Source organism: Myodes glareolus, chromosome 3 (genome assembly GCF_982192425.1).
Source record: "Myodes glareolus chromosome 3, mMyoGla1.1, whole genome shotgun sequence".
NCBI lineage: Eukaryota > Metazoa > Chordata > Mammalia > Rodentia > Cricetidae > Myodes > Myodes glareolus.
In genome coordinates this window covers 98,894,089-98,902,973 of record NC_142028.1, presented here as the reverse complement: position 1 = coordinate 98,902,973, position 8,885 = coordinate 98,894,089, and the positions used below count along the sequence as shown (strand labels likewise).

At 34.5% G+C, this 8,885-nt stretch overlaps 1 pseudogene; it reads right to left on the bottom strand.

The window, feature by feature from the left end:
• Positions 1-1,246: 1,246 nt before the first annotated feature.
• On the bottom strand, positions 1,247-1,340 carry LOC125412711 (U6 spliceosomal RNA; annotated as a pseudogene).
• Between the last annotated feature and the right edge of the window lie 7,545 nt (positions 1,341-8,885).

The following is an 8,885-nucleotide window of genomic DNA, read 5'->3' as shown; positions in this document are numbered from 1 at the left end:
CATATCTTAAGTCTCAGTCTGTGTAACTTCCATTACAGTTTTAATTTGTAACCGTTCAAGCCTTCTTTTATCCTTTTTTATTACAACCTAGAGTCCCTTGGTATTTTAAAATGACAATTTAAGTTGCATATGTCCTTCCTATCAGTTCTGAGGTTCCAATTGTGTCCAAATATGCTAACACATCGCTCCTTGAGTCCTCATGTCTTAAGGGATCTAGTGTAAGTGTGCTGCAGTACTGTGAGGACAAAACATTATCTTTTATAACATGATCAAAATAGATAAAGAGTATAAAATACAGAGGTACCTCAGAGGGAATATTAATAGCAATGTGGCCTTAAGGATCTCTCTTCTACGCACTTTCATTTTTATAACTGTAAATAATATTTCATAAAATTATTGGGAAAGTACAGTGTGACAATATAACGAAACAAATGTCACAAACTTCACATCCCTGCACAAATGTTAAAATATTGTTATTATATTTGAGCTTTCCTACCGAGATTTTGAAGTCTGTGAAAGGGCAGCCTTTCCTGGTTCTTTAAGCTCTAGCTTTGACAACTTCACCCTGGAGGTAAGAGCTTGTCCAAGGCCTGACAGGCAGCCCTGCTGCAACGCAAGCACCCACTGCTCCTGTTTGGCAGGCTGTGCTGATTTATGGAGCTATTTGATTTATTTAATGTACCATGCCTTTGATTGCATATACTCTACAGCAGTCACTCAAGATGCAAACAAACACATCATATGCTCTTTAATCACTCCCATCCCCCTTGTTATCAATCACTGCCAATAGCAATGGAACAGCTGGGATCCATGCTGAAAACTTAAGGTCAGCAAACTTGGGTTTGCAGCAGTGAACAGCAGCAAATCTATTCAACCCTCTGCTCAGGTAAAGATGCTCGACAGCCCTTCAGCTTAGGGTAAAAATGCAACAGAGATTAAAAATGATATATTTTGGGAAGGGAAAGGAAAAATATGGGGAGATAACCAAATGGGAAAAGCTCAGTGTGTTGATGTGTACCTTCAATCTAAGAATTTAGAAGGTTGAGAGAGAGAGTGATCATGGATTCAAAGCTTGTCTGAGCTACAGAGAGAGGATCTGTTTAAAAAAAAAATAGGAAAAGAAGATAATCATTACGGAAACTGAGGGAAAATTTAAATATGACTGTGGCTTCTAAATGCGACTGAATAATGAGAACGCAATGTGCAGAGAACATATACAACACATTCTAAAGGGATGTGGCTTCATACAAAACCACTATGCATCATAAATTTTCATGTCATCCTTGTGCAAGGGGCCATGCTAATCTTCTCTGTATCGTTCCAATTTGGGGGAATGGGATGGTTGAGATGGAGGAAGGGTAGATATGGGAGCAGGGAAGAAGATATCTTAATTAAGGGAGTCATTTTAGGTTTGGCAAGAGACTTGACTCTAGAGGGGTTCCCAGGTTTCCAAGGGGATTTCCCCAGCTAGGTCCTTGGACAGCAGAGGAGAGGGTGCCTGAACTGGCTTTATCCCATATCCATACTGATGAATATCTTGCATATCACCATAGAACCTGCATCTGGCGATGGATGGAGACAGAGACAGAGACCCACATTGGAGCACTGGACTGAGCTCCCAAGGCCCAGATAAAGAGCAGAGGGAGGGAGAACATGAGCAAGGAAGTCAGGATCGTGAGGGGTGCGTCCACTCACGGAGATGGTGTGGCTGATATAATGAGAGCTCACCAAGGCCAGCTGGACTGAGACTGAATGAGCATGTGATCAAACCGGTCTTTCTGAATGTGGCTGACAATGAGGGAGGCCTGAGAAGCCAATGATAACGACACCGGGTTTTGATTCTACTGCATGGACTGGCTTTTTGGGAGCCTAGTTTGTTTGCATGCACTCCTTCCTAGCCCTGAATGTAGAGGAGAGGACCTTGAACTTCCCACAAGTCAGGGCACCCTGACTTCTCTTAGGACTGGAGAGGGAGGGGGAGGGGGGGAGTGTGGGTAGTGGGAGGGAAATGGGAGGATGGGAGGAGACAGAAATCTTTAATAAAAAAAAAAAACAACCACTATGCATTATCTCATTCAATAATTCTTCACTTTTTCAAATTTTTAAAGTTGATTAAATTTTTACTGTCATTTTAAATTGATTCTCATCTCTCTTAAGTACAGTAATGTAGTAACAATGCTCTCTGGCGATGCTACAAATGAGATCACATTCTTTGATCCCCTTAGTTGTCCCACTTCTAGAAAGAATGTCTCCATTTCCGTTCTTTTGGACATTTACAGAAAAGATTAATGAAAATAGAAAGGCATTTTAATTTATCTTTTTTCATACATTATATTAGATTATGTTTACCAGTCCCAAACTCCTCTCAGATCCTCCCTACCTCTCTACCATCCTAATTTATGCTCCTTTCAAAATATTTTCCTCCTCCTCCACCACCACCACCTTCTTCTCTTCTTCCTTTTCTCTCCAAACCCTCTCTCTCTTTTTCATCTTCAAAAAATAGGAACACAAAAAATTAAAGTGAAAATGTAACAAGTAAAACACGACAAAAATTCCAAAACACAGTTGAATGAAACAAAAGGGCACACGCACACACAAGCACACACACATGCACACACACCAAAAGCAAAACCACAGAGAATTAATGTTGTATTGACCGTATACACCTGTGCATGGGACTTACACTGTAGTTTGCTTGATATTCTAACATAAAACCCATTGGAGAGCATAGATTTTCCCTTTGCAAAGGTTATCCATGGTAAGTAGTTTTTTAGTTACTGGTGGGAACCCATTTCCTCTTTCTCCTTTCAGTGCTGAGACACTGTCTTAAATCTCTGCAGGACTTGGTTGTGCAGTCTCTTTTGCTGTGAATTCCCATGTAAATTACCCTTGTGGCCGGAAGAATCAGTTTCCTTGGAGTAATCCATCACATCAGGTTCTTAAAATCTTTGTGGTTACTTTCCTCATAGATTTCTTAAGTTCATGAAGAGAAGTTTGATGAAGACACACCCTTTACGGCTGACTGCTCCACAATCTCTGGTTCTCTGCACATTATCCAGTTGAAAGTCTTTGTGTTAATTCTCTTCTACTGCAAGAAATTTCTCTGATGACAAATGAACTAAACAACATGTTGTTAGAAGTCACTTTACTCTTATGCTCTTTAGTAGAGCGTTAGGCCAAACCTTAGGTGCATGACCTATCTAGATCCAGGTCCTAGACCACCGTATCAGTGTCATATAGGGCTATTACCTCATGAAGTAGCATTTTAAAAAAGATGCCAAGTAGAAAAAAATAACTAATAATCGAAATGAAATAGCTGTTAACAACTTTTTAACAGGTGACTAATTATAGATGAAATCACATTGTGCCCTACGTTTCCATAGCTTATGAACGAAAAATGATTATTTGCTTAATTTCTATTCATACAGATGTATATACATAATATTTTTAGATGTTGCATATTTTAAACATATAATTCATTTAATTGTTATAGTTCCATAAACTCTAAAATTGATACAATATTGAATATAAAGGAGATCTAAAGATACTATAGCAACTTGTGTAATTGCGAAGAGCCAATATATTATGTATACAAACACATACATATGAATATGTATAGATGATCCAAGCTTACTTTCAAAGTAGAAAAATGCAATTGGTGAAAGATTGGTATATAATAATAAAAATAAGAATTATTCTTAGCCACTCATGATATATATACTATAATTCAAATATTTGTAATTCCAGGAACTATCTAGAAATATATTTCAATATAAAATACAAAGTAACACCATGTTTTTGAAAAGGTCATATCTGATATTAGACTTCAATATCTGTCTCTCTCTTGGCTTAGAAGACATATCTTATTTATCTTTTACTCTGGACCATTCTTCTGCTTTTTGGTATGGAAAGCATTCATATGAGAACAGTACTCCAAGTGAAAATTGCCACTTTCAGAAAATGGGTGATTTATCGGTGGCAGGAAGTTTTGTTTCTTTCAGAATGTCTGATGAGATGATATTCCTTCCTAACAAGATCTCACAGATTAGTATCAAATCTTGAACAATACAACTACAATCAAGGACATTCCTCAGAGAGCAATCAATTGTTATGAAATAGATAATGTGTTTTCCTTCAAAGAGAGAAATAACGATAATCCAGATGTTATTAATCTTCATTGAAATATTTTTAACATTCTAACCTTCTGTATTAAATTATTTTCTTCACTTTTTATATATTTTTGAGGAAACATTAAAAGTTCACTGACTTATTGTCAAATTACAGGCTCAGTGAAGGGCATTAAATTAACAACTTTCCAATAAATCATTCTTACAATTTACCCTGTGAGATGTCAGTATGCTTCAAACTTGCCCTTTAGAAAGACAAAATGGAGTTAGACTGGTAAACAGAAAATAACTTGATTAAGTAGCTCAGGTCACATATGGCATACATATGACTATATGGGTACAGGTGCATGTAATTTTAATGCACCTAAGAAAATTTTTAAATAAAATCGTAATTTAAAAAGTTCATGTTAAAATAATATAAATACACTGTTTTGGTACTGTCTAGGTTTCTCATTTCCCCATGATAATGTTTGTTACTGATAGAGTGACTTGTGATAACACATTCTGAATGTATATTTGTTATTGTAAATCTTATGGGTGATAATAACTGTGGTTTTGAATGCACTTTTAAATCATATTTATTTAGGTATGTCATCTGTGAATTGCTCAAAAGTATGCATTCATCATATATGTTTAATACAATGACAGTCTTGTATTTTCTTTTTAATGAAAACTCTTCTGAATTATGAGTTTTCTATCTGATTTTACTAAAATATGTTTATGTTAAACAAATACTCATAAATTCCTGTGATTCATGTTCATGGGCATACAATATTTGGCTGTTTCTCATTCACTCATACACCATTTTGAGGAATATACACTTTGTTTTATTTGAAGATTTTGAAGACTTGGTTTCATTTTGACTGATTAACTATTTAGGTATAGTGATTAATTATGAATACTTGCTGTTTTCTGCATCCTATTTTCTGACAATATTTAGAAGAGTATATCAAACAGTATATTATCATTTCTTATTTCAAAATACAGTTACTCACCTGCTCTAAACATTTGTTAACTACTAGACTAGACTCTGGATATAAAAGTAAATATTGGCACAGAATTACATCTATATACTTTATACTAAAATAGCTATCTGACCAGGAAGATGGCTCAGGATTACTTGTATGAAAGCCACATGACCTGAGTTCAATTTTTGGAAAGCATATAAAGTTAGAAGGATAGATTCAAGTCTAGAAATTTGTTTTCTAGATTTTCACATATAATCTGTGGTATATATGTGCTGCTACGCACATCATAGACATATGTGAAAATAATAATGATATGTAATTTTAAAATAATAAGGACATAAGGGCATGAAGAGTGCTTTAAGGGTTTTTTGAAGAAATTTAGATTCAGATTTTAGGAGTCAAGGAGGGTGGACATCTGGAAGTGCCAATATGGAGACTGGATCATAGCATAACAAAGAATAGTATAGAGTTATAAGGAGAAGCAAAATTATACCTAATAACCCATGGATTAAAGACAAAAATATGTGAATTCATCATCACATGCACAGTCCTACACAAGGTATAAATAGGTGTTTATTCAATGGTGAAATAAAGAATTTAACAGAAAATAAGTATTACATTTCTGGCTAAATATTATGATAAAGTCAATAACTCTTTGTTCTTCTTTGAATCTTAATACATATTTTATATAGGCAGGTGATAGATGAACATTATGGATAGATGGTATATGGAGGATAGATGGTATATGGATATATGATAGATGATTGATAGATAGATAGATAGATATCTTTTATATAGTCCAGACTAACTTTAAACTCACTATGTAGTTGAGACTTGCTTTGAACTCCTGATCCTCATGTCTTGATTTTACAATTTGTTATTTTAAAGAATGATTGTTTTTAGATTCTGTTGGCAGCAATAAAATGTCCATGTAGATGATTGTTTCTCTTCATGTATTGATGCCAACTATTCGCAAACTATGGGTTGTGACCCCTTTAGGTGGGGGCCAAACAGTCCTTTTAAAAGGGTCTCCTAAGACCACTGGAAAGCACAAGTATTTACTTTACAATTCATAACATTAGGAAAATAACAGTTATGAAGTAACAACAAAAATAATTCATGGTTAGGATCACCAAACATGAGAAACTATATTAAAGGGTCACAGCATTAGGAAGGTTAACAACTGATTTACACATTTGAGTATTTCATCTTTTTATCATTTTGACACATAGATAGTTGAGACACTATAATTGGTGTATTTCTCTTGAAACATTTTTTTTTTCATGTGTTATTTATCATAAAATATCTGACTTCATTCTTCCTCATGTTCTATACAGGAAGAATTATAAAATGTTAGTTGACATTTTTCTAGTAGTATTGCTTTGTACATGTACGGATGTTGGGGAAATAGCATACATAGAAAAGGCAATCTGTTCAGGTTGCTTTCATACAGATGTATATTTCATACAGATGCTATTCATACAGATGTATATACATAATATTTTTAGATGTTGCATATTTTAAACATATAATTCATTTAATTGTTATAGTTCCATAAACTCTAAAATTGATACAATATTGAATATAAAGGAGATCTAAAGATACTATAGCAACTTGTGTAATTGCGAAGAGCCAATATATTATGTATACAAACACATACAGGTATGTGTTTGTTCAGGTACTATTGTACCTGAAATCTGTTCAGGTACTATTGTATGTGTAATACCACCCACATATACTCAATTATGTATACTACTCTAGCATTAACAATATTACAATGAAATTATGTCAGGTGAGATGAGAGAATATACCTAAAATAATGAAAAGTCTGGGAAGGCTTCTCAGAAGACACATTTTGCTGTCCTCGATGTGAAACATCAAAAAGCCTATCACAAAGTCACATTAGAGATATAGAATTATAAATATGAAACATGCGCATTTGTGGTTCAGAATAATTAAATATATATTTGAAATGTAGGAAATACATTGGCATATAAAATGAAGGAATTTTTTTAGCTGATAATGAAAAATCCTTAGATTGATTAAACAGAAGCAGCAGAAAATGTTCACTGAGTAGAAACCAGGAAAACTGTGGCCCTGGGAGTATATGGATGACACCAGTCTTAAAAAGGCACTGAATGTAGCTAGGTATATTTGGTAAGGTGTTTGCTTTGCAAGGCTGACAACCTGAGTTTGGATCTACAAACTCACATCAAACCCTGATGGAGTAATAATCCATTGTTTGTAATCCCGTTAGTCTCCTACCAGGAGATAGATGGTAGAGATGGAAACATTTTCAGAAACTTGCTAGTCTGGTACACAGCAGTGAACAAGAGAGATACACAAAATTGACAGTAAGGACCAATTTCTAATGTTTCAGATCTCTGTGCACATGTGTCACATGCGTGCACCCACCTACAAACAGCAATAAACACATGCACACCACACATGTATGAATACACAAACACTCATACACAAAGGGGTGAGAGTCAGTGTTCAAAACAATGCAAGCAATACTTTCAATATGTCTTCAGCAAGTTATGAATATTGAATCATTTGTTAAATTGCTCTTTCATATAGTGCTAAAATTAGAGTCATAGACAGAAATGCAAAGTTTATTTTTTAATTACTTAATATTGCAAGAGGCTTAGGCACAAACAACACAATTTTTTTTTCTTTTTTTGATTGATTTTTGTTGAGCTCTACATTTTTCTTTGGTCCCCTCCCTGCCTCTCCCCTCCCTTCAACACAAAGTTATTTTTTTGAGCACCTACACCAAGGAAAAAAATTTAGCCGTTTAAGTAGGAAATGGTACACTGTTTTCATCTGGGAAGTCCATGGAAAGTTTTGTTAATAAGTCATAATATTTGAATGTGGTGAAGGAGGTAAATAGCATAAAATTTATAGAAATAGAGGCATAAGAAAAACAATTATTGAGGCCCTCACTGGGGACCTGCATACTATCTGGCAGTGTGAAAATGCAGAGTACTAAGATAAAATCAGAGAACACAGGTAGTCAGGAGGCAAACTCAGCATCTACAGGGCAATCCTATTAGAGTACATCATAACAATTGAGGTAAAGAAAAATATGTTTTGAAGACAGAATCAGAAAGAATGATTCATGAAAAGTATCTGGACATGAAAATAATAAATGGCTATATCCCCAAATATTGTAGTCCTAGAAATGGTAGTTGAGTGATTCTACTTAACAGTGAGATGAATAGTTTGAGATGACTGAGTTTGAGAATCAGAAGTTGACAAATCATAACGCTTGTTTATACTAAGTTTGAAATAGAAACTAGAGATATAAGTCAGACACTGGATTGGGGTTTGATTATTGAAAACCTAGAAATCCTATCAGAATGAATATATTTGAAGATATAATTTTGAGAGCTGTCAAAGTCTTCAGTCAAAATCATCCATTAAGACTCTATAGAGATGAAGAACAAAGATATAGTCTTTGAACCCATATATTTAGATATCAATTCTCTGAGAAGCCAACAAAGGAATCCAGAGCTCTACAGAATCCTCCTGGAATAAGATACTGGAATTATGTCTTTTTTTATTAAAAAAAAAGAAGGAAAGTTGAGAATAATCTATTCAGTTTTGCATTTGGTAATTATGCAGTCTTCTTACTATGAATATTTGGGTATTGAAATGGCAATCTAGGATTATTTAGGTGTATTGAGATGACAAAAAAAACTCCTTCCAACAAAATTATCCAGTTGTTTTAAGGTAAACTGGAACAAAGTAAATTCCCAGGGAATAATCCATGAGGGGATGACCAAGG